At 40.5% G+C, this 21369-nt stretch overlaps 1 long non-coding RNA gene across 2 annotated transcripts; it reads right to left on the minus strand.

Moving 5' to 3' along the window:
• Positions 1-3920: 3920 nt before the first annotated feature.
• LOC115598815 lies at positions 3921-20269 on the minus strand. 2 transcript variants are annotated; one of them, XR_003987938.1, is made up of 8 exons: positions 20102-20269; positions 17487-17548; positions 17172-17346; positions 14709-14792; positions 13468-13543; positions 12682-12757; positions 4304-4407; positions 3921-4134 (listed from the first exon to the last, which is right to left on the minus strand). It is a non-coding gene; the product is annotated as an uncharacterized LOC115598815 (long non-coding RNA). The 2 variants fall into 2 exon arrangements; XR_003987939.1 differs by lacking the exon at positions 14709-14792.
• Between the last annotated feature and the right edge of the window lie 1100 nt (positions 20270-21369).

The following is a 21369-nucleotide window of genomic DNA, read 5'->3' on the forward strand; positions in this document are numbered from 1 at the left end:
TTAAAGTCAATCCTCCAAATGACCCTGCTGGCCCTGCCCCAAAACACAAAGCAGTCTTTGAGCATGCAAACTGAATTTCTGCATGAAACTAACCCAGAAGATGTGATTTGGGCACTCCAGCAGCTAATGGGAATTCAGACCACAGGAGAATGCTGGAGCCAGTCCAAGTAAACCTCTGACACGCAGTGACCCTGAGCTTACTCCTTGCTCCTCAGTGCACAGCATAGACCTACCTTGATTTGCCCATTTGCTGAGCAAAGTGGGCTTCCTCCCCAAGAAACTATGAGAAGCTCAGCTAGTATGACGAGAAGGACTTGTGAAATAACCTGCAAAAGGTCATGGGGAAATTCACTGGTTTATGTGTAACCCCATCAGTTTATCTGCAGCAGAAATATTTTGATTTGAAATTCTATGTAAGCAAAGTTGCGTAGGTGAATATATCAGAGTTTGGAGACATTTTTTGCTAAGAAGCCCTACCAGTGCAAACCTTTAAAGGGTAACACTCTGTACATGGCTACAATACCATATTCTGTTTCAACTTGTTCATCATTGTCTTCTTGCATGACAGCCTTGGCATTTAAAATATGTTAGGGGTGACACAATACTTTCACCTGGTGCAGACATATATCACTGGAAGGATGTTCTCATAAACAAAGTGCTGCAGGCTATGATCTTATCATTCTCCTCTTCCTTCTCTGCAGTTCAGTTCAATGACAAACATGTATTTCTCTTCTTTGCTCCAGTTTCTGGGCCAGAGAAGCCTGGTGTTGGAGCAACAGGTGATGTTGCAAATCAGGAACAAGCAGCATCGGTGGTGGCAGGCGATGGAGGGGGCAGCAAGCACGCAGGGTGTTTTATGATGCTTCAGCTGCTCAATGAATTCTACACATTCAGAGTATGAGCAGAAGTTTACCCACGTGCATGCCTGCACCCGCACAGGGTTGGTTTTTTTTTGAGAAAGACATAGAGCAAATTAGAGTGTTCACATGTAATTAGCTGACTATTAACGTGGTTCAGCCAAGGCGATAGGCAGACAGTAAACTGCGAGATAGCTCCCAGATAAAAGGACTGAGGGTGTTCTGGAGAAAGGTGGAGGTAATAGTTCAGAGGAGAAATTCCTGACAAATTGAGCAGGTAGCTAAGGATGTTCTTGCCCTACACTACTAGCACAGCACAGTGTAGCCATGCAGGCCTTCCCTCTCCCCTCTACAGAACTTAACCCTTGTTGGCATTGAGAGCTCTTTCTCCTTGGAAAGGCTGCTTTCAGATTTAAGATTTAAGCATAGTTTTCTGCTTAAACATATTAGTCTGGACTAAAACTGTGAAATTTCTACTTGTACTTCTTGCCCTCCTTCTTGTGACAGTGTATGAAACAAGGGGGCTATCACCCCAATAGAGGCTGAAATACCTCCAACTATTTATCAAAGAGCATACGTGACCAGGTCCAGTAAAAACCTTATCTATTGCCATATATCAGCATCATACTTACATAACCATCACACTGGGGAAGAACCCCAAAGTGTCTGAGTTCAATTCTTCACAACTTCTATGAAAACATGGGAATTTTACTAAATCTTTGTGCTAAATGAAAGTCATTATATTTTTCTCTCATTTTACAGATGGCTGGGAAGTGGTTTTTTTCAGTCCTTTAGGAGTTTAAGTTTGTTTGTTGTTGTTTTGTTTTTTTTTTACAACATATTCTCTGGCTAAGCAATGAGCTTCTAAAAAAGTATTTCAAAGCAAACAAGTGTTCATTTAGGAAAATATCTATTGGGGCACTTGCAATAGTTTTGAAACATCTTGAACATCTTTTCAGTTCAGAAACCTCATGAAAACCACATTGTTCCCTCTGAACTTTTTTGCCTGCGTGGCATTTTCCAATACAAAGAGTTAATGAAGACATCATCCATTTTTACCAGCAATTCAGTGTCTCAGGGTGTTCTTGCATGTAATGGCTTCTGAGGAGGAATAATTTAAATCCTCATGCTCTGAGCTGCTCCAGCACTGAAAATTTGAAGTAATGCTGGAGTTTTCCATACTTCTGAGTATACATTCATGTAAAAACTTTTTTCTACGGCCTGTTGTCCTTCCCATTACACTCAAAGAAGACAGACAAAGTGTTCCTGTTGAAATTAATATTTGTCATAAATTTTGCACAGCTTGAATGCTATTTCTTTGCCATTGTGTAAACTCTTCACCAAGTCCTTCTGCATGAACCCATCATGCAAGAAAAATGCACCCTTGATATATCAGAGTAAATTTTCTTCTCTGCTGGGCCAGACACAGAATTTACCAAAGCAGAAGAACAATGTTGGATTGGTTAAAGTCATATTGATTAAAAACATGCTGGTTTTTCAGAGGAATCTCTTCTCAGAGTTCATTAGTAGTAATTCTTTAATCCCTAAAGATAAATAACCACTTCTTAATGCTCATTTGTTCAAGCCCTACATGGGCACTTGTCAGGAACAAAAGTTGAAGTAAATTCTCTACAGAAGAAGTGTTAAATCAAGAAAGAAAGATTGTGTTAATGTTTCAGTTCATCTTGAAGAAGGGAACCTTCTGCTGTAGGTCTCAAGTGATGCTCAAGGGCAAGAACAGGACGTACAAGGAGAGCCAGCACGCTGGTGGCCAAGAGGCCTCTAGAGATAAAGGCTGGGCATTGTGTCAGGGTAAGGGCCCTCACAAGCTACTCAGCAAATGCCTTCTTTGCAGCTCTTTCTGCCCTGCTTACCTTCTTCCCAAGGCCCATCCTGTTCAGTTTCCTCATCCTACTCTGCAGAACAAGGAAACCTGAGGTTTCCATGGGTTTCTGGAGAGAGGAACATGCTCGCCACAAGTTGTCTTGTTGAGTTAGACCACAAGCCCAGCTGGCCCCTCAACTTCTCTGTGGCAGAAACCACTGCCAGATGTGCAGAGGAATGTCAGAAGTCAAACACAATCTAATTCTTCTCGTGTATTTTCCTTGCTCCTATCATCTGGTGCATTGCAGAGCCTCATGGTACAAGTTGTGTAAACAAGAATGTTTAAGTGGTATCATAATTATTATGGAAAATTAATTTCTAGCCCTTTTTAAATCTGATTATAATTTTTATATTCTGTGGCAGAAAGTCCCACAATTTAATTGAGGCTTAATAAATATAAAATTATTTTCAAACCTCTTTTGCTCCTTGTACAAGCATAGTGAGTAGATCTTCCCCTCTTGAGAACATTCTTCATAACATTTGTCATTGTATAAACCTCAATCATCTCCTTTCAGAGTTTATTTTACCGATTTCCCCCACGTGGAAGCAGAGACATAAAATTACCCACAAGATAACCACTATCAGACCCAACCGTTGTTACTGAGATTGAAACTCCCACAAAATAATTTATTTTAAATAATCCTAATGGTGCAAATATCCAAAGATCAGGCAGATCTATAAAATCTGCCTGCAGCAAAATCATGCAATTAGAATCATGCTCGTAAGTGTTGAAGTCTTAAAACATTAATAGATCATTTTAGAGGGAAGAGTTATTAAAATTGTCTTTGATTTGCATTATTACAACACTGTATGCTCTGTGGAAAACTGAGTTCATGACAAGTGCAGCACAAAACAGATTCTTATTATCTGAGTTGGAACTTTAAAACAGACCATGCTTGAATTCGCTTTGGTTTTATTTATCTTCTAAATTGGTAAGAGCTCCTGGTTTTATATTAGAAACAGGAAATGAGGAGGAGGATAAGAAAAAAGCTGGAGACTGAAATAAACCCTCAGAAAAGTAATTTGAGGAGCAAAAGTTTTGATGATAAATGATGTATGTTGTTCTGATCATAACTACCCAAAGTCCCAGGAATTGCAGGGTTTCTGTAGATGATTTAAGGAAAAGTTGCCCTGAACATGTAAGCAATTATAAAGAAATTCATGACTCGTTAGTAAGCATTCTTTGTTTTATTTCTGTTACAAGTAGACTGTCATTTCTGGATCCCTCTCTGACATCTTTTCTCCTGGGCACTTATCCTCCCTGGTATGTTTATAAAATTCACCATTTTGATAGTGGGATGGCACCAGTAAATCTGATGTACTGGCTAGAAAGTTGAGTTTGTTGGAGTCAGCAGAATAATTTCCATCATTTCCATTAGACTCAAGAATAAACCTTCAAGGGTTAAAAGAAAAAAAAAAATAGAACCATTAACAAAACGTGAAGGAAAGAATAGAGTGAATTGGCTCTGCAACTGAGATATTTTTAGTTTTGTATTCTTTAAAATCCCTTTAAAGGTACGTCCCTCGTGCACAGTTTTCAAAAATAGCATTTTGAGACTTACGTTGATTGAAGCCAATAGAGAAGGGTGCTCATAAGTTTTCAGGGCAGTGCAAATGTGCAAAAATGGTGACTTTGTGTTCAAAAGCTCTGTATCACTTAGAAGAACTGTGCCAAGAAATTAAACAAAGGAGAGTATTGCTATTAAAAATAGAAGTGCCCTGTAGAACAACTATTCTCTTTCCTCTGAACTTAAAATATGCTTTAAAAATTCAATGATCAGACCCTTAGCAAGTGTAAATCATCACAGAAATGATGCTGTAACACTTTATATGATAGTACCAAATCATCTTGCTGGTAATTAAGAATAGTCTCCATGGAGTAAGAAGCAATGACAAAAGAAGGTGTAAGTTGATACTGTCTCAGCACACATCAGTGGTAGACAGAAATATTCATGTGCGTAATCATACACCTTGCCTACAGGATACCCAGTGGATAAAGTAATAGCATCCAGAAATATCTTGGAAAAGGCAATTCTCAACAGAAACTCAGAAGCTTATGAGTTATCTGGGAGCTTCTCATAATTATACATGGTACAGACGTAAAACTAACAGGCATGCACTTGGAAAATGTTTCTTTAAAAAGGTTTCTTTAAACTTGCTTTTAAAATCCAGAGCATATTATACTCAAAAGCTTTTCAAGCCCAAGTTTTCTGTGTTTCATCCCAAGAAATTGAGCACCTCTTCTTTTTCCCTATTTTTTTCCATGGGTTTATTATGCCTATAATTGTAGAGCCCAGGGAAACAAATGCAATCTCTATTACTCAGGGTGGTAATGAAGTCAGGCTGATGAAACATGACAGACTTTTCCTCTGAATTTGTGGTGTAAGTTTTAGGGGATGAGGACACTTCTGAGCTCAATAGCCACTTCCATGCAGAGCTGGACAAGCCACACTGTGCTACACCACAGTTCCTCTGACATGCCAAATCCATGAGGCTTTTCCAGAATCAAGCTTTTCTCTGAAAATCAAGTGCTTCTCTTCCATCCTATTAAAAGGGCAATTTTTCTGCTCCTTGTGAACAGTTTTTAACAGCTTCCTTTAGGAGATGTCCATTTTGAGCAGCATAGTCTCAAGGCTGGGATTTCAGATGTTCACAGAACTGACCTCTGTGTCATGCTCTGGGCTTTCCCCCCTGTGCTGTGGGTTTTTGAAACACTTGGTTTTAAGTCAAATTTCAACTAGAATGATGCTTGCATACCTTTAAAATATTCTGTAAGTCCAGGAAAAAAAAAAAATCAAGATGTCATAACCAGATGATATTAAGAAGTCAAATATTTGTCACACATGAAGAGAAAAAGACAGTCTGTATAGATTACTTCTGTGAATCTTTATTGAAGATGTTGAAGAATATTGAATTAGGCATATATATGTATATATGACTAGCCTTTGGTGTCTTGTAAAGTACAGCAGGTAGAAATACTGTGTATTAGAGGTACCTGAGCAAGAGCAGCTATCTAGGTATCAAGTGCAAACACATGAAAACAGGAAGACTTTTTCTGAGATACAAAAGTAATCCACAAACAGCAGGAAATAGAAACATTTGAAGGCTTCTCTTGAAGCCCTCAAAACCAAACCTGGTGCCTCTGTGCAAGACATCCATGACCATCATCTCCCAGGAGCTCTGCTCAGGCTTTCTCCTCATCTCAACACCTACTCAGTCCAAGCAGGGACACATCCCATACCAGTAACTTTCTGAAGCTACTTAATGTGTTAGGCTCTTTTTTAACCTGTTGGCACCCTTATTTCCTTATTAACACAGACCATGCAAGTACTGGCACATGAAGACTAACAAAACACTGCTGTAAAACAGCAAATATTTTGTCTAGAGAGCAAGTTCTGTGGCTTTATATGAGAAGAACAAATTGTTTCTTATGTATGGCCCCCAGTGACCTTGTCCCCTTCTGTGCATATTGGAGCATTGCAAATATCCAGAGGTTTGTGTTTAGCAAAGCAGATGTGCAAATGGAGATCCTGGTGACCTCACCACTGAGAATTAGCCCTTTGCCATACATTATTCTTCTGCTGACAGCAAGAGAAGTATAGATCTGCTGGCATTTCACACCTGCAACTAATGTAGAAGTTGTAATGATAGAAGTGAGCATTAGGAGTAGAAGTGATGTTTTGGACACAAACCAGCTCTATTTAACAGGAAAAGTGCAAATCCACATTATGGCTTGGGCATGTATTAGCTGCAGCCCTTTTTTAACCTGGAAAGAAAGAACTATATCCAAGGGAACTTACCTCAAAGAGTTTCCCTTTCTTCTGGCAGAAGTGATGATTAGGCTCAAGCTGGTCATTGTTTTTATCTGGTCTGGGGGAAGACATGATTTAGCTTGAAAAGCTTCAGCTGGTAGGCCACTCTTGGTTCAAGATCCTGAGCTACTATAAATACCTCTTCACAATCAATAAAGGAATGGACTTGGAGTGAGCCAAGGGCTTTGCCTCATTCCTTTGGCCTGAGCTGACCTGCTAAATCTGAGGGGAGGGATGAAATCTTGCTGAGCATCCTGACTTGCCCAACTTCCCCCTGGCTTGGGAAGTCTGTGCCTCCTGACCAGCTGCTGAAGCCAAGAGTTCCAACAGTTTTTCACCCACTATTTTCTTGTTGTTAATTGAGGCTTTGCACTGTTAGATTCCTAGACTTCTACCAGTGCTACATATTATGCTATAACAGCACAGAACAGGGCTTTCTTCACTAAAGCAGATCTGTCACCTGCAGAGTCTATGGGGTCTGATATGTCTGCTACCTCATCTAGGAACAACAAAACTCGTGAGTGGGTAGAAAGGAATCTTCACTCTTTGTACCAGTTTGCTTTAGCCCTGAGAATTCATCTTCACTTAATGGTTTGTAGAGGTTTCTTTGTCCATATCTACCTCTGATGCCTCCCAGCTGACAGTCTGGTGTCTCAGGGCTTTCTTCCTACCTGAGAAATGTCACAGAGGGAAAGGAGCAGTTTTGTTTCCTCCTGCAAAGCACATAAGGTGAGAGCAGGTTACAACCAGTACATCTCCTTGAAAAGTCAGGGGATGCTAGAGCCACCAAAACAGGCCCCTGAGCAGCTACGTGACATTTGGCTTGAGAAAGGAAACCGGTTTGTCACCTCATTGCCTAAGGGTGGGACTTCAAGCCAGAGCTGCAGTGTCCCTCTGGCCACAGGAGAGAAGATTAAATCATTAACACAATACTCATCGTGTTCTGAAGGTATTTGAGCTTCCAGCCTCAGAATATGACACAATGTTAAAACATGGTGTGATTCTCAGTTATATGAATACTAATTTTTAAGTTCTTCTACCAAAGAAAACAGTCCCTGCTCATCCTCCTGACTTCTGCTAGAAGATACAACAGCTCCAAAGTAGATGAGAGGTGTCATAAATCATCAGATCTTGCCTGATAACCATATATACATGTAGGAAAGTTGTTCTTGGCCAGAATAATGTAGGCTATAGTTGAAGTATGTGTGAATATTTTTGTGTAAGGTGATTGTATGCATATACTCTGCAAAATATACTTGGGGTGTAGCTGAGGATATTAATGGACATGATTCAAATAGTTGGTACATCAAGAGATGTAGAAAGGGCACAGGAGAGTCAAGGGAATGTATACATAGAGGCAGGACAACAGGAAAGAGAACAGATATGGAGACACCTGGAAGGAGGAGAGGTGTGACAGGTAGGAGAAATTCAGAGTTTAAAAGAAGATGGAAAAATACCACTCTGGCTCTGGACATTTGGTGTTTCTCCACAATGATGTTATAGTGCTTTCTCTACTCTTGATGCAAACAAAGCACTGAAATTTTCCTGATTGGTTTTTTCCCCTGTATAGGATGTCCTTTACGCTATGATGAGATCACTGGTGTATTAGTTCACTTTAATCTTTTAGGAAAGAATCCAGAAATGTGGTGAGGTCATGACTGCAGTAATGTCTAAAAGGATGGGTTTATGGAGGAAAGGAGAAAATTTCCTCTCATTTAGCAAAACTAACAGAATTTGTGGCTCTCAAGTGCGCTGGACAAGTTAAGGTTTCTTTATTTTTGACTGTTGCATGTTTTTGCAAAGGACAGCCTTCTTCATGCCCTTTTTTTCCCCTAAGTATTTCATAAATACAACAGAAGTTGCAGGCAAAGCACCCTGCTAAAGCAGTGCTCCATTTGAACAGCTATATGGAAGCACCTTCACCTATGGTACCTCCCTGGTCACACAGTCAGGATACTGGATAAAGAAATCTAATCCTTTGATGATGTGAATGTCCCTCCTTTAAACCCTCTGCATCATTCAGAAGGCAGATATCTCATTGAGAATGTTCTAATTCCCATCTCTTTAAAGGAGAAGAATCCTTGGGGCATCCTTCAGGGGCATTTTGTCACTATTTAATATGATATATTTGTGCCTCTGACCAGCAGAGTGATGCCAAGCATGAGTTTGGGATGTGACATTTCAGGGCACCACAGTGACTCAGAACTGTCAAACTTTCACTCCTACTCTGATTTTACCTCCAGTCTTTTCCACTCTCTGTTTGCTAAGCAAAGTGGCAAGACTTAATGAAAGGTCCCTGGATTAGAGGAATTCTGAAAGGTCTCTGGAAGGGTTTAGTACTGGAAAGAATTATGTAGACAGAAGGAATCATATGCCTCACTTTACCATGGCCAATGTATTGTATTTTAATGTGTTCTAATGAACTTTAAAATGACTCCCTAGTGTGCTTGCTGCCTGGGTCAGAGGGGTTATTTTGAGTTTGCTGTCTTCCTGGATTCTTGAGAGAATTCCCTCTGGGTTTGTTGGGTCAAAAGCAAAGTGGTGATAACAAATACGCTGCTGCTTTAATCCAGGGCTGTGCTTTCTCCTTCTTTGCAATGGGGATTTGGGCATTACCAACAGTCCCCTTGTCTCCTACTTCAACAGCTTGGGGGCATTAGGGATGTGCAGCACAAAACCAGTTCCCCTTTCATGCCTAGAGACCAAACATCCCAGATGATCTGTGTGACGCAAAGGATGCCACAGGTTTAGTTTTTTCCCCAAGAATTTAAGAGCTTTAGTTACCCAGAGAGGAGTAGGAGATTAATGGCATTAATTGATAGTGATGGGGAACCGTGCACTGTAAATCCCATGGCAAGCAAAGAGCCCTCCTCTACCTGCTCCTAATATACATCACTAGAGAAAGCCTTCCTGCTTCAAAAGACTAATTAATGATGCTTAGTGGTCTGGACCCCTAAGTAAGAATTTTCAGGGATTTTGGCAGGCATAGAGAGCAGGGGGAAACGGGTTAATGTTGCGTTGTTTAAAATTACAGGGGTTTCAGTTGTTTAAAATGATAACCAGATAGGGTTTCCATGCCAGATGAGAGACATTTATGCTCTTTTATTTGTACTAAAATTTCGGCTTGAGCTCATTCTACCCAGACTGCTTCCCAGACAAGCTAATTTGTCTACCTGTGTTCCATTTTAGGCCTTGGTTTTAATTTGAGGATGATTCCTGCTAATACCAAAGACTGGATAGGACATCCATTAAAAGTCTACACAGCAATTGAAATGGAAAATTCCAAAAGAAACCCTATTAGAGTTTTTCTCCATCAAATCAACATTACAGACTTCTTATGCATTTCTTAATTAGACATTGATATTAACTGGACTGTTGCATGATTTAAATCTAGCTCTTAATCTCAGCTATTCTATGCTGCTGTAGTTTTTATGACATCCAACTAGCGACTGCTTTATGCATTAATCTATCTGGAAAACCACCTTCACATTTTTTTTGTCTTTTTTTAGAAGAATAAAGGCCCCAAGAAGGAAATGAAAGCTTTTGGGTTCAGCCATTAGTAATTTTCTGCTTAGTATTTGAAAAATTGCTTATTTTAATTGCTTCATAGAAGAAAAAGATATCAAAGCTAACGTTCTTTCTCTCCAAACTTTGTAATTATTTCTCTCAGACTCTTATTTGAAATGCCTTGAAAGGCTTTTCATTGAAATGTAGATTTCTTCTCTTTCAAAAGTACTTTTATTCCCCCGTGCTTCTTTCTCTTTTTCTCTCTAGTGACTTCCTCTCTAGATTTAGAGCAAAATACACAGACTTCAACCTCTGGACACTGCGGCATGTGTCACACAGATGTCCCTAAGTGCCATCTTCTTTAAAACTGACCTTCCCATAGCTTAGAGGCTGTGCTGGCAATTGCCTCTAGGTCTAAGGCAGGCTGGTATCCTTGGGCTTCCTTCATGGACAGTGAAGATGAGTTGTAGGTGTTATAAGGGTTTGTATATCAAAATCATACCCTGAAAATTGCTCTGTGATTTGCTTATTAATTTCACTACCAAAATCAAGAGAGGCTAATGGAAAAGTTTTATAAACATGAGTGAGCATCTCAGTGAAGTGAAGTTTGGGGCTTGTGATAAAGTCTAGGGACAGGTAAGCTTTGTTTAATTTCAGGTTCTGTTTCTAGCAGTATAAATCCTGAATATCTTAATCCAGGGCAGAATTTGCTAACCAAACCCTGTAGTTAGTTCTGCATTGTATTTAACCATCAGTATAGCACAAAGCTTCAGGATCAGGCTGACCTCATCAGTTATCCTGGATACCAGTACAGCAATAGTAGCAAGAAGTTCTTTATTTCACCTATACATTTTCAGGGAACATTATTTACTAATAGATTATGATCTGGTCAAAATGATCTATACATTCATTACATCTAGAGTGGGCTTTCATAACTCACAGTATCTAAGAATGAGGCAAAACTCACATTTGTTTATAGTGCAGCAATTCTGCTCAGCAAAAAAAAGGCACAGAGAAAATACTGTCCTAAGCACTTGTGATTTGCTCAGAGTCCCAGGTGATTTCTCATGCCAGCTCAAAAACTTCTTTGAGAGCCTCAGAAGAGTGGGGAGCTGGTTACCTCAGAGACTCCTCAAAATACAGCAGAGTCCTCTCTGCAAATAACTGGACCTGCAAGCCCAGTGCAGTCATGGCTGAAGTTCTCATAGGGGGAATATTCACAGTGGAACAAAGATTGAAATGAAGCCAATGCATTCTCAGTATCAAATTTTATGTGCTCTTTTTTTTTTTTTTTTTCCAATAATACAAAAGGTAGAAAGAGAACAAGAAAATGAGTTAGGGGAAGATGGAGAGATGGTCTATTGAGCAAAGCTACTTTTTCACTCTCTAAATTTACAGTCCTGATAGACATCTTTATTCAAAATTACTCATTTTTGTATATTCAGATGCTACAGTTTTCAATGCTAGATCCTAGATTTGTCTGGACAGATTACCCTCTTATTCCCACAGTGAAACTTAATTATCCTTTTTATGCCTTCAGATACTTTCAGTCATTTCCTGAACTGTTTCTGGGGCAGAGAGCAGCTGATGGGTCAGTCAGTAAAGCAAATACTGAGCATCCCTGTTGGCTACACAGTTTTGAAGGCAGAAGCCCTTTGGCCCCAGGTCTGCTTAGCAAGATTCTGAGCCAGCCATACAAGTCTTTTGCTCACATTTACTTCTGCTGAGCTTTTTTTTGACTAGGCAGAGACTCATCATTTTCTCAGCACTTTTTCATGTATTACTTGGAAGCCTCCAAACGTGAGTAACTCACCTGGAATCTGTAGAAGGATATTTGAATGATTCATCTCTGAGACAAGAATAGCCCCTCGTGAAATCCAGGACGGAAATGACTGCATGGTTTAAAACACACCTTCCTCTATCACTGCTGTTGCAGCAGAAAGGAATGTGCCTGAGTAGTTAAAAGTCCAAATGACTAAATAAATTGTTTCCAAGCAGCAGAAGTAGCACTGAGGTTCATATAAGTCACTGGTATTGAGTAGTTACTAGATTTCAGGACACTTCATTGATTTAATCTGTAAAGAAACCTATAGCACACAGTACCTGGTCTCACTGCCTTCTGTGTCTGAGCAAAACTACCAAAGAGTTAAAGCATTAACCAAGTGGAAAAGTTGCATAAAACAGCCCAAGACTTGCAAGCACTAAAGAGAAAATTACAATCAGTATCTATCCAGGCTCTGAGAGTCCATTTTTAGCTCTTATTTTTGTAAGAAAATACTATTTTTGTTTCAATTATTAATAAAAAACTAGAGAAATATTACAATAAACTAAAATGTAAATAGCCTTAAGAAAATCACACAATTTATAAGAAAGAGAGCCAGTAAAACTGGCGTGGGTTATGAAATCCTCCATGAATGAAATGTTAAATCCCAAAGGGCTGATCTGCTAAAATAATTTTAATATATAAATAGAGCAGGTGTTGCTATAGTACACAGGTATGCTTTATTGGATTGAACAAGTAGTGATCAAACACACTTTCACAGCTAGGCTGGGATTAACAGCAAACTTCATATGGACTTTACACATTGTATAAAAACCAAATGGAACAATAATCCACTTACCCTGGCACAGTATTCATATTTTGGTGGCATATTTGCATGAAAGTTGCTTAGTCTCAAATCCAGATGTGATCCCAGCCTGAAAGCAGAGAAGAGGATGGTGCAGTATCAGTGAGGCCACATTGTCTGACACATCACAACCAAAGACTTGGCCAGCATTGAAGAATAAAACACAGGTTTCTCTCTCACACCCAACCTGCATTTTTTCTTGATGAGTTTATCATTCTTAATAGTCTCCACTAGCCTGAGAGAACAGGTAATCAGTTTTCTATAAATACACAATAAATAGTGCTTCAAAGGACATGGCATGTATTTCATTCATCATTTCCTTGATTCAAAATAAAGGTAAAAAGATGTCTAAAGCAACGAGCAGCAGGATCCAGAACTGAGCATCTCAGGCTGAGTCCCCTTTTTGCTGCTGATGGGTTTTGACACCTTAGACCAGTGACTTCAACCTTCAGCCTGGGTGCACTTGTCTGCCCCCATAAAGAAGAGGGTTAGCACCTTTTATAGGGATTTTACAGTACAGTGCATGGTACAGTCTGTACAGTGCATGGAAATAAACTAGGTCCTGATCTCATCTGTGCCCTCAGTCTGTGTGACTGAAAAAAGAGTGACAAAAAATAATAATAAGTTCTGAATAATTATGTATTTTCTTCATAGTGAAGCAGGACTTGAGCACTGAGAATTCTCCACTGGGAGAAGTCCCATTTAAAAAATCTCCCTGGCACAAAAATGAATCAGATCCTGTCACATGAATGGCCTGCATTTACTATTCTTTCCACTTACCTTCTAGTGGTTCATTTTCTCAGCTGACTTGTGCCTGTTCCCTGGTTGTCAGCAGGAACTGGGTAACAAGAACTTGCTGGAAACGGAGTATTAAATAAATAAGCAAACACACACAGAAATATCTGCTGACTTGGCAGATGCACTCTATGTAAAACTATGAAACAAGAAATGCAACTTTAGGACATCTCATGATTCCCATCACAAACAGCATGGGAGAAAAGTGAAGGAGGATTTTGACCAGTGCTAATCAGTTTGGAACAACACTGAATTTTGCCATTAGAAGAAATTCCAGATGGGTCCAGGTTGAATTTCTGGTCTGTCTGAGCAGCAGATGTTCTCCTTCCTGCAACTGCTGCAGCATTAAGCCCTGCATCCATCATCTGTAAGAAGGCAGCACTTGGACTACCCTGATAGTAAGAACCACCTCACTATAGCCAAGAAAATCCAAATGCATCTCCACTCTGGGATACTGAAAATGCTTGGGAAGTTCAGGAGACTTCTGTCCTCTCGAGCTCCTGGCAGCTTTAAGTGTGATACCAGGGGTGCTTGTTTCATCTGGGAATGGGGGAAGGCAAATGCTGCTTAAACTCTGAAGCTCTTAGAAAAGGTGTAAGTCCTACCTGATGCGTGGAGCTTGCCCCCAGGGAGATGGGGCAAAACAGAGTAGAGCAGAGGCAGAAGGACCACAAGTGATCTAAGGGATGTTTCAGTGCAAAGAGGAGGAGATTAATTATGGGGGGGGAAAAAAAAAAATCTGTTGGCCATTAAGCATCCTGGAGCAACTATTTTGACACTGAAGCAGTGAGTTTCCATGTGGCTTTAAGACATTTGCCCTAAGGAAGCCTTTGCAATTGAAATGTCATCTTCTTTTTCTTAACTCTCTGATTCCCATGGGACAGCCCTTGCCTTGGTAAATGAAATACTTCTTTAGGGAGCCTGGCTGGCCCCAGGGATGGGTAATGCAATCTTGTGCCTTTCATCTGTCACCCATGAACCCAAGTCAAACAGAGTTTGGTAAATGGCCAATAACCCTCACCATCCCAGGGGCAGTTTGGTGACCTGTGTGAAATGAGGAGGGTCATCTCTGTGTCTGTTTACTAGAAGGCAAGTGTCAACTTCACCAAAAAAAAAAAAAAAAAGAAAAAAAGAAAAAAAAGGGGACACAGTTACTACTCATTATCACCCAATTTAACATTCTTAAGCCAAGAGAATGAGCCTGAAAAACTCAACCATCTTCTTACCCAACGATGGTGGTCCGGGTACATCAGGGCTTGAAGAACATTAATGAGGACAGTTGCATGGTAGCAAACCAGGCTGTGCCTCTCCTGCAGAATAGAAATCAAGTCTGAGCTACTCAGAGTGGGTTGTGTGATTGCAGTTCTCCCCAGACCTTTGTGGAAACCCTCAGGAGGAATGGTTTGGTTTTCAGGTGCATCAGGCTCTGAAGCACAGCTGTGAATTTACAGAGGGCTGCAGCCTTTGGCAAATCTGCATTTAGGGTGTTAAATAGGCACAGGCAACCTGCAGATGAACACAGCATCCAGCACTGAGAGAGTTAATGTGCTAAGAAAACCTTCACTGGAAGGCTCTGTTCCCTCACCCATCAAGAATATAGTGTTCTGGTTACTGAAATAGCTGTAGCTGGAAGGGTTGAAGGCCAGAAGCTCACTGCAGTACCCATTCCTGCCCTATGCACTGCTCATTTTAAGGTCAGACCTTTAGCATCAGGAACTTGTTAGAAGAAAGATGAATTGCTTTAAAAGTTGTTGCCACCCTGGGGCATACCCTGGAAGGTCCGAGAGGGGAAGGGGAAGGGCAGGGGCAGACAAACACTTTGCTACATGAAAAAATCAGCTGCTCCAAAATTTCAACAGTTTCAATCTGCATAAACCTCCAAAACCCACCCAAAAGACCAGCCAGCTTGTTCTTAGTTACAATATTTCTAGTTACCACTATCATTTTCTGGCCCTTCTATGCCACAGGGATCCTAACATCATTGTTGGCACCTCTGTATTAATGCTTAATCCCTACATTAAATGCCTTTCATTGGTATACCTGTTTTAATTAAACAGAGGATGGTAGAGGCAGCTTTTACTTTTTGTGTGTGTGTGTAGATAATTTCCCAGGGCTTTGCAGGTGGCAGAAAAATCACACTACAGACACACCACACATCACATTTCAGCTCGGCTGACAAAGCTATTTTACTTATACAGTGGTCTGTGATTTTTATTTTTTTTTTTTCATATCATAGTAGAGGCTTAATTACAATGCTGCTACTGCATGGCAGCTCCCCTGGCTTTTTTTTTATTATTATTATTTGTATTATTTGCAAGTTGTAATCATGTTTTCCTGTCATCCCCCAGCAATGCGAGTGCGTGCGTATAGGCAAATGCCAAGCCTGGAAAGGAAATTTGATGCGTGTCCATGAATTGGAGTTTTCAAACTTTGGCTGAAGATTAGTACATGTAAACATAGCTCTGCCCCTTCATCTTGGATAATTGGTCGCAAATGCTACTTGACACTTCTCAAATCAGACACTTTACATACTTCTGAGCATAGCTGAACTTTTTTGGCAGGAATTAATTTGCTTTGCAACTCAGCCGCTCATTCCTGGCCTGATCCCTACTCCAGTGATTTCAGAGCAATGTTCTGCCAGCGTGAGAAGCAGAGAGGCAGGACCAGATCTGTTTGCTAGTGCTGACGAGCCCAGCTTTGTTGACTCCCTCAGAAACACAATTACTGCAGCTTACATTCTGCCCTTCACCAGCCTGGATTAACAGTGGGATTTTTACCTTCACATCCCTCTCTCTATTTCAATTACTGTCCAAGTTACACAGAATCAGAGGACATCTCAGAAAAATGGGGAAGACAGTGTCACATCACCAATGTAACATTCTGACATCCCATCACCTTTCTGTGACAGCAGCAGCTTGAAGGGAGGTGGCTACCAGGCACCATCCACCTCCCCAAAAGATTGCCTCTGTTTTCTCCTACCTCTCTTGCACGCAGTGCATGCTCCAGCAGAGTAGAGGAATTCATTTCTGAAGTGCTGATGAAGTTTGAAGTAGCCACAGAATTGCATGCTATTAAACAACCTCCTGTTTGCTCTGACATTGCTCTGTGTTTACTCACCGTGCACCGGTACTGCAAGAGCTGAGCAGACCATATGCTCACTTAGAAGGGCTGCCAGGTCTCAGGGTGCATTACTGTGACTTTTCCAGAAAGGGTTTTGGGGCAAGAACATGTTCCATAAAGGTTTTCACTAGGAATAAAGGGTTTTAGCTGGTGATTTATTTCTGTCCAGTCTGGACTAAATGGCAGTTTAGCAGCATATCCACGTACATCTGTGAGTAACCAATGGAAAACATCATTCACCCTTTATTCACTGGGATGTTGATAAGCTGCAGCACATTAAAAATGTCTGTCAGTTTGTTCTTTTCAGCTACTAAGCGGGATGTGTGCCAGCATGCCTGCCTTGTGCTGGCTGCTGCATCCAGAAAAGAGAGAGAAAATGATGAAACTATGTCAGTTCTGGAAGAGGGCAAAGGTTCACATGGGTTATTTGGGTATTATTGTCTTGCTCATCACTAAAGCTAAATCTATAAATTAGGCTGAGCTCCTACCTGCAGAAGCAGAGGATGAAACTTCGTGCTATGCTTCAGGTATAGACGTTGAGAGGAGTAAATGCTTGGTCATGCACTCACATTGGTTGGTTCTCAGGGCTTCAAAGAGGACAAAGGAAAAGCCAGAACAGGAACACTTCACGTGGTGTTTCTCCAGCCTCTGGTAGCTTGTGACTGGGAGGTGAACCACTGCTAGTCTTGTAACCAGCTGCATTGGTGTGCATGGTCCCCATGCTTTCCAGTCATGGTTTTACCCCTAGAAATGAAGGGTAGTTGGTGTTACAAGAGATGTGGCAGATAGAGAAGCAAATGCCCTGACTGGCCCTGAATTTGCCATGAATGACACAAGAGAAAACATTGCATGCTAGGATGTTGTGGGTTTTCATAGATTCTTACCTTAAATTAAACAGTACCTTGCTTCTTCTTGCTTAGCTCTGATACTGGAACCATTATGGGAGCTGTGGATACAATATTTACAGGTGAACAAAGCATGAACTGGCAAAGAGATTCAACAACCCTTTAACAACTGATCTAAGGAGGAGGCTTAGTTTCCATTGCTAGTTTATATCACTATATAAATTTAGCTTTCAGGTCCTAGAGATTTTTAAATGACATGTCTAGTGTTAGAGTAGAAGAGTATCAGAGAAAGTGAATTATAGGTTACAGGCTTCCAGTATTTACAGTAAAAGAACTATTATTGTAGTTACACCTATAGAGTACTCCTTCCTATTGTATTAGAAGAAAAGGACTGTAGAATTAGGATGTAGAGAAAAAAAGTCCTGCATAAGGAGAGATAAATAATTTAGCTGGGATGAAGAGCTATGCTGGCTGCTCAACACACTTGTGTTTTCAGCACAGGCTCACTGGGTGTGTGGACCTGCAGTGTCCAGTGATTTAAGAAAAAATACTACAGGTCACTGGGATTGGGTACAAACAAGAACAAAGCACAGCCCACAGGACTTCACACACAGACTGGGAGCTGGCTAACTTTTTGTACCATTGAACATTTCCATAGTCTGTGCTAGGTGAAAACAGAAATTGCCCAAATGATTCCTTGAGCTCACTACTTTGCAGAGAAAAATCCTCTCCTACCAGAAAAAAAAAAAAAAAAAAAAAAAAAAAAAAAAAAAAAAAAAAAAAAGCCTAGACATCTGAACATTTGAGAGGAGACTAAAATAAGAAAAGAAAAAAATATTTCTTTCAGGGAAGAGGTGAACTTCCATTTTAAATCATGGGGTCTGTGGTTGGGGCTATCTAGCCATTATTAGTCCATAGGTACTCTGTTGTAAATCTAATTGTGTTGCCTCCTGGATGTCATTACTGAAAGTAAGTGAACTGTTGCTTCAGTGGCTGAAGATTTACTTGCTTCATGCCTGGTGTCATCAACAAATTCAGGCTGGCAATGACATCCTACTTGTCTAAGCTAATATACAGCTTTGCACTCTCCTTGGTTTTCTTCCCATTCAAGCTTATAGCTTGGTGTTAATGTCTGCCACAAAGCAACAGCAGAGCTGAGGTGAATGAAGTGATGAATGAGCACAGAGTTAGCCTGGAGATAATTGGAAGTCCGGCTGAGTAGATCACAGTATTTAATGTATCATCATTATGTCTGTATTTAAAAAGCATCTAAACAATATAATTTCTTCTCTAACTCCATCTCTTCAGTGCTCTGACACTAGGGATGGGTTGCACTGTGCATTTTGATGGAGATCTGTTTTCTGAAAAATGACAGGATCACTTGGAGCTTCAATCATTACTGTAGTAAGCTGACCTTACTTGAGAAAAATCCTGTGTTGGGAGTAAAAGTTATTGTTTGTTTGTGCTGCAAGAAATAGAGTGATATTTAATTGTGGTAATTCTAACTCATCATGTTTCTCTAAGTGCACACTGTATTGATTTACAATACTAACATAGAAAACCTGGAATTAAAACACTGGTTTATTCAGAAACTTACTTATTCCTAGAAATGTCTGTTCAGCTTATTTTTCAATTTGATTTCTTATCCCAGGTGCATTACACTACATATCTGCATCTCAAGAACTGCTTCACTATGGTAACAGCTGATCGAAGTACCAACAGAGTTTGATGCTTTGATTGTCACATTTGTTTGTTGCTTTACTGGACAATGGTCTTTGCAAAAGAGAGATTGAAAGCATCAGAGACAGAATTACTGCCCACAGCTAGTGTATGAGACTTAGTATTAACATAGGACCAGTCTCTAAGATCAGTGGTGAATGAGCTTTCAGGCAGAATCAATGTCTTACTTTGAAAAAAAGAGTAAGAAAAATCCCTGCCAGCATTTCAGCATGACAAATGAACTTAGGCAAGTTGAAGATAATCATGATTATTTAATATTCCACAGCTTTACAACTTGATACTCTGTGGACAAAAGATCAGAAGGCTGCTGAGTCCAAAGTTTTGAATCTTTGGGTCAATATGCTTCTCATGTCTTCAACATTTAGTTTCATTTAGGAGGAAATGGTTCTGAGCTAAGATAAGATCTCAAACAAAATTGACACGGACTCACAACATGGCCTAACATAACAATTTAATCTATCCTGTGCTTCCCCTGAAAGAAGGCTTAATAACTGTGGTATGATTTCACCTGCTGTTTCTACCATTTGCTCATTCTTTTTTCCTGAGCAAATTTGGATTATCAGATGGCGAGCAGCTTTGTTCATGGTTGACAAACTTGAATTCATTTAGGATTAATAACAATGGGTTCAATCCTAGATTCAGTGGCAGCCTTAATGAATGGAGTCTTTGGAAGACAAATATTTGTTTGTGTTAAAGAGAAATAATTAATTCTGAGTTTTCCTGGGTCTCAGTTAATTACAGCACCTATCACAGAAAGTTTTCCCCAGGTACCCAGACTCGGGCAGATGATCTGCAGGAACATTCTCCCCAAGCCCTGCCATTGCAGGTGCAGGCCCTTTTGACCTTGTTATTTCAAAATCTGAAGTTTCACAATGAATTATTTGGTGTGAGGAAAGAACATGTCTCTTACTTACAGTATTATCTCAGGCCCTCTTGGTGAGCTGATGCTGGGGAGTGAGGAGAGAGGTCAGAACACGTCGCTGTGATCCATCAGCAGTCGTAACTTGAGACCGGATTACTCAGGTGGAGGAACCTAGGCTGGATCTGCATTTTGGCCCAGTCCTCACCAGTGTCTTAGATGTGGGCATCTTCCAAGTTCCTGTGGGAAATCCTGCAATGTTTACAACTCCCCTTCTCTCCTGGGAAGCACCTGAGCATACACATCACTGCCATGCCTGGCCACGGAGGAGCTGGCTGAGCCACCAGCCTGGGCTTGGCTGCCCGAAACTGCACACCCACTGGCCTGAGTGGTAAAATTTAGCAGACTTCACTAAATTCACCCTGCAGGCAATTTTACCCTGGAAAAAAACATTGCCCACACTGCCAGAATTTAAGACACCAGCTTAGAGCTTTTCATGAACACTGGAAGCAATTTTTCCCCCTTTCTTTTTTTAATCTTCCCTCCCTCCCCCCTCCCCCTCCCCAGTAACATCCAGTTGCTTAATTCCATTTGAAATCACCTAGGGTAGGCACCTAAATACCTAAATAATCTTGTCCTTCATGCTTGTCAATATCTTGAGGCACCTAACCACCTTTTAGAGATGTGGTGTGAAAGCTTGTGAACGATGCAATCGAGGGAAACAAAAGACAAGTATCCCTATTTGCTGCCCAAGAATCCACAAAGAATGCTGCTTCAGCTCTGCTCTGATTTCTAATTAGATTATGAGTGATGTAGGACTCTGAAGCCAAGCTGGAGTTTGTGCTAGCACTTTGCATGTATGAATGACAAAGGGGACACCACTTTCATATTGATTTAAGCAAGCCAGTGGAAGAATGTTTAAACATCAAGTGCTTGATGCCTGGCTTTGCCAGAGCACCTGGAAATATCAAATTAATTCCAGGTGTTCTGCCATTAAGACAAGCTCACTGCTTTTACAGCCACACACACAAAATGTGGCTCCCAGTCCCACAAATAAAAATGGAGTGGTTTCTCCTCCTAATGCCTCGATAACTCTGACATATTGCAAGTTCTGGAAAGAATTTTAATCTACATAGTTTTTTAAACGGGGAGGGGAGAGAGGCTGAGGAGGGAGAGGGGGGGGTGCGATTTTAAATATGCTGCATACAATTTGTGATGGTCATCTCTAAAATGCAGCTCCATTATCCTTTTCCATTTGGAATGAATGAGGCTAATTAATTTCAGGCCATACTTGATGAGGTCAGCACCATACGAAGGGTGCGT

Source organism: Calypte anna, chromosome 10 (genome assembly GCF_003957555.1).
Source record: "Calypte anna isolate BGI_N300 chromosome 10, bCalAnn1_v1.p, whole genome shotgun sequence".
In the NCBI taxonomy this organism is placed as follows: domain Eukaryota; kingdom Metazoa; phylum Chordata; class Aves; order Apodiformes; family Trochilidae; genus Calypte; species Calypte anna.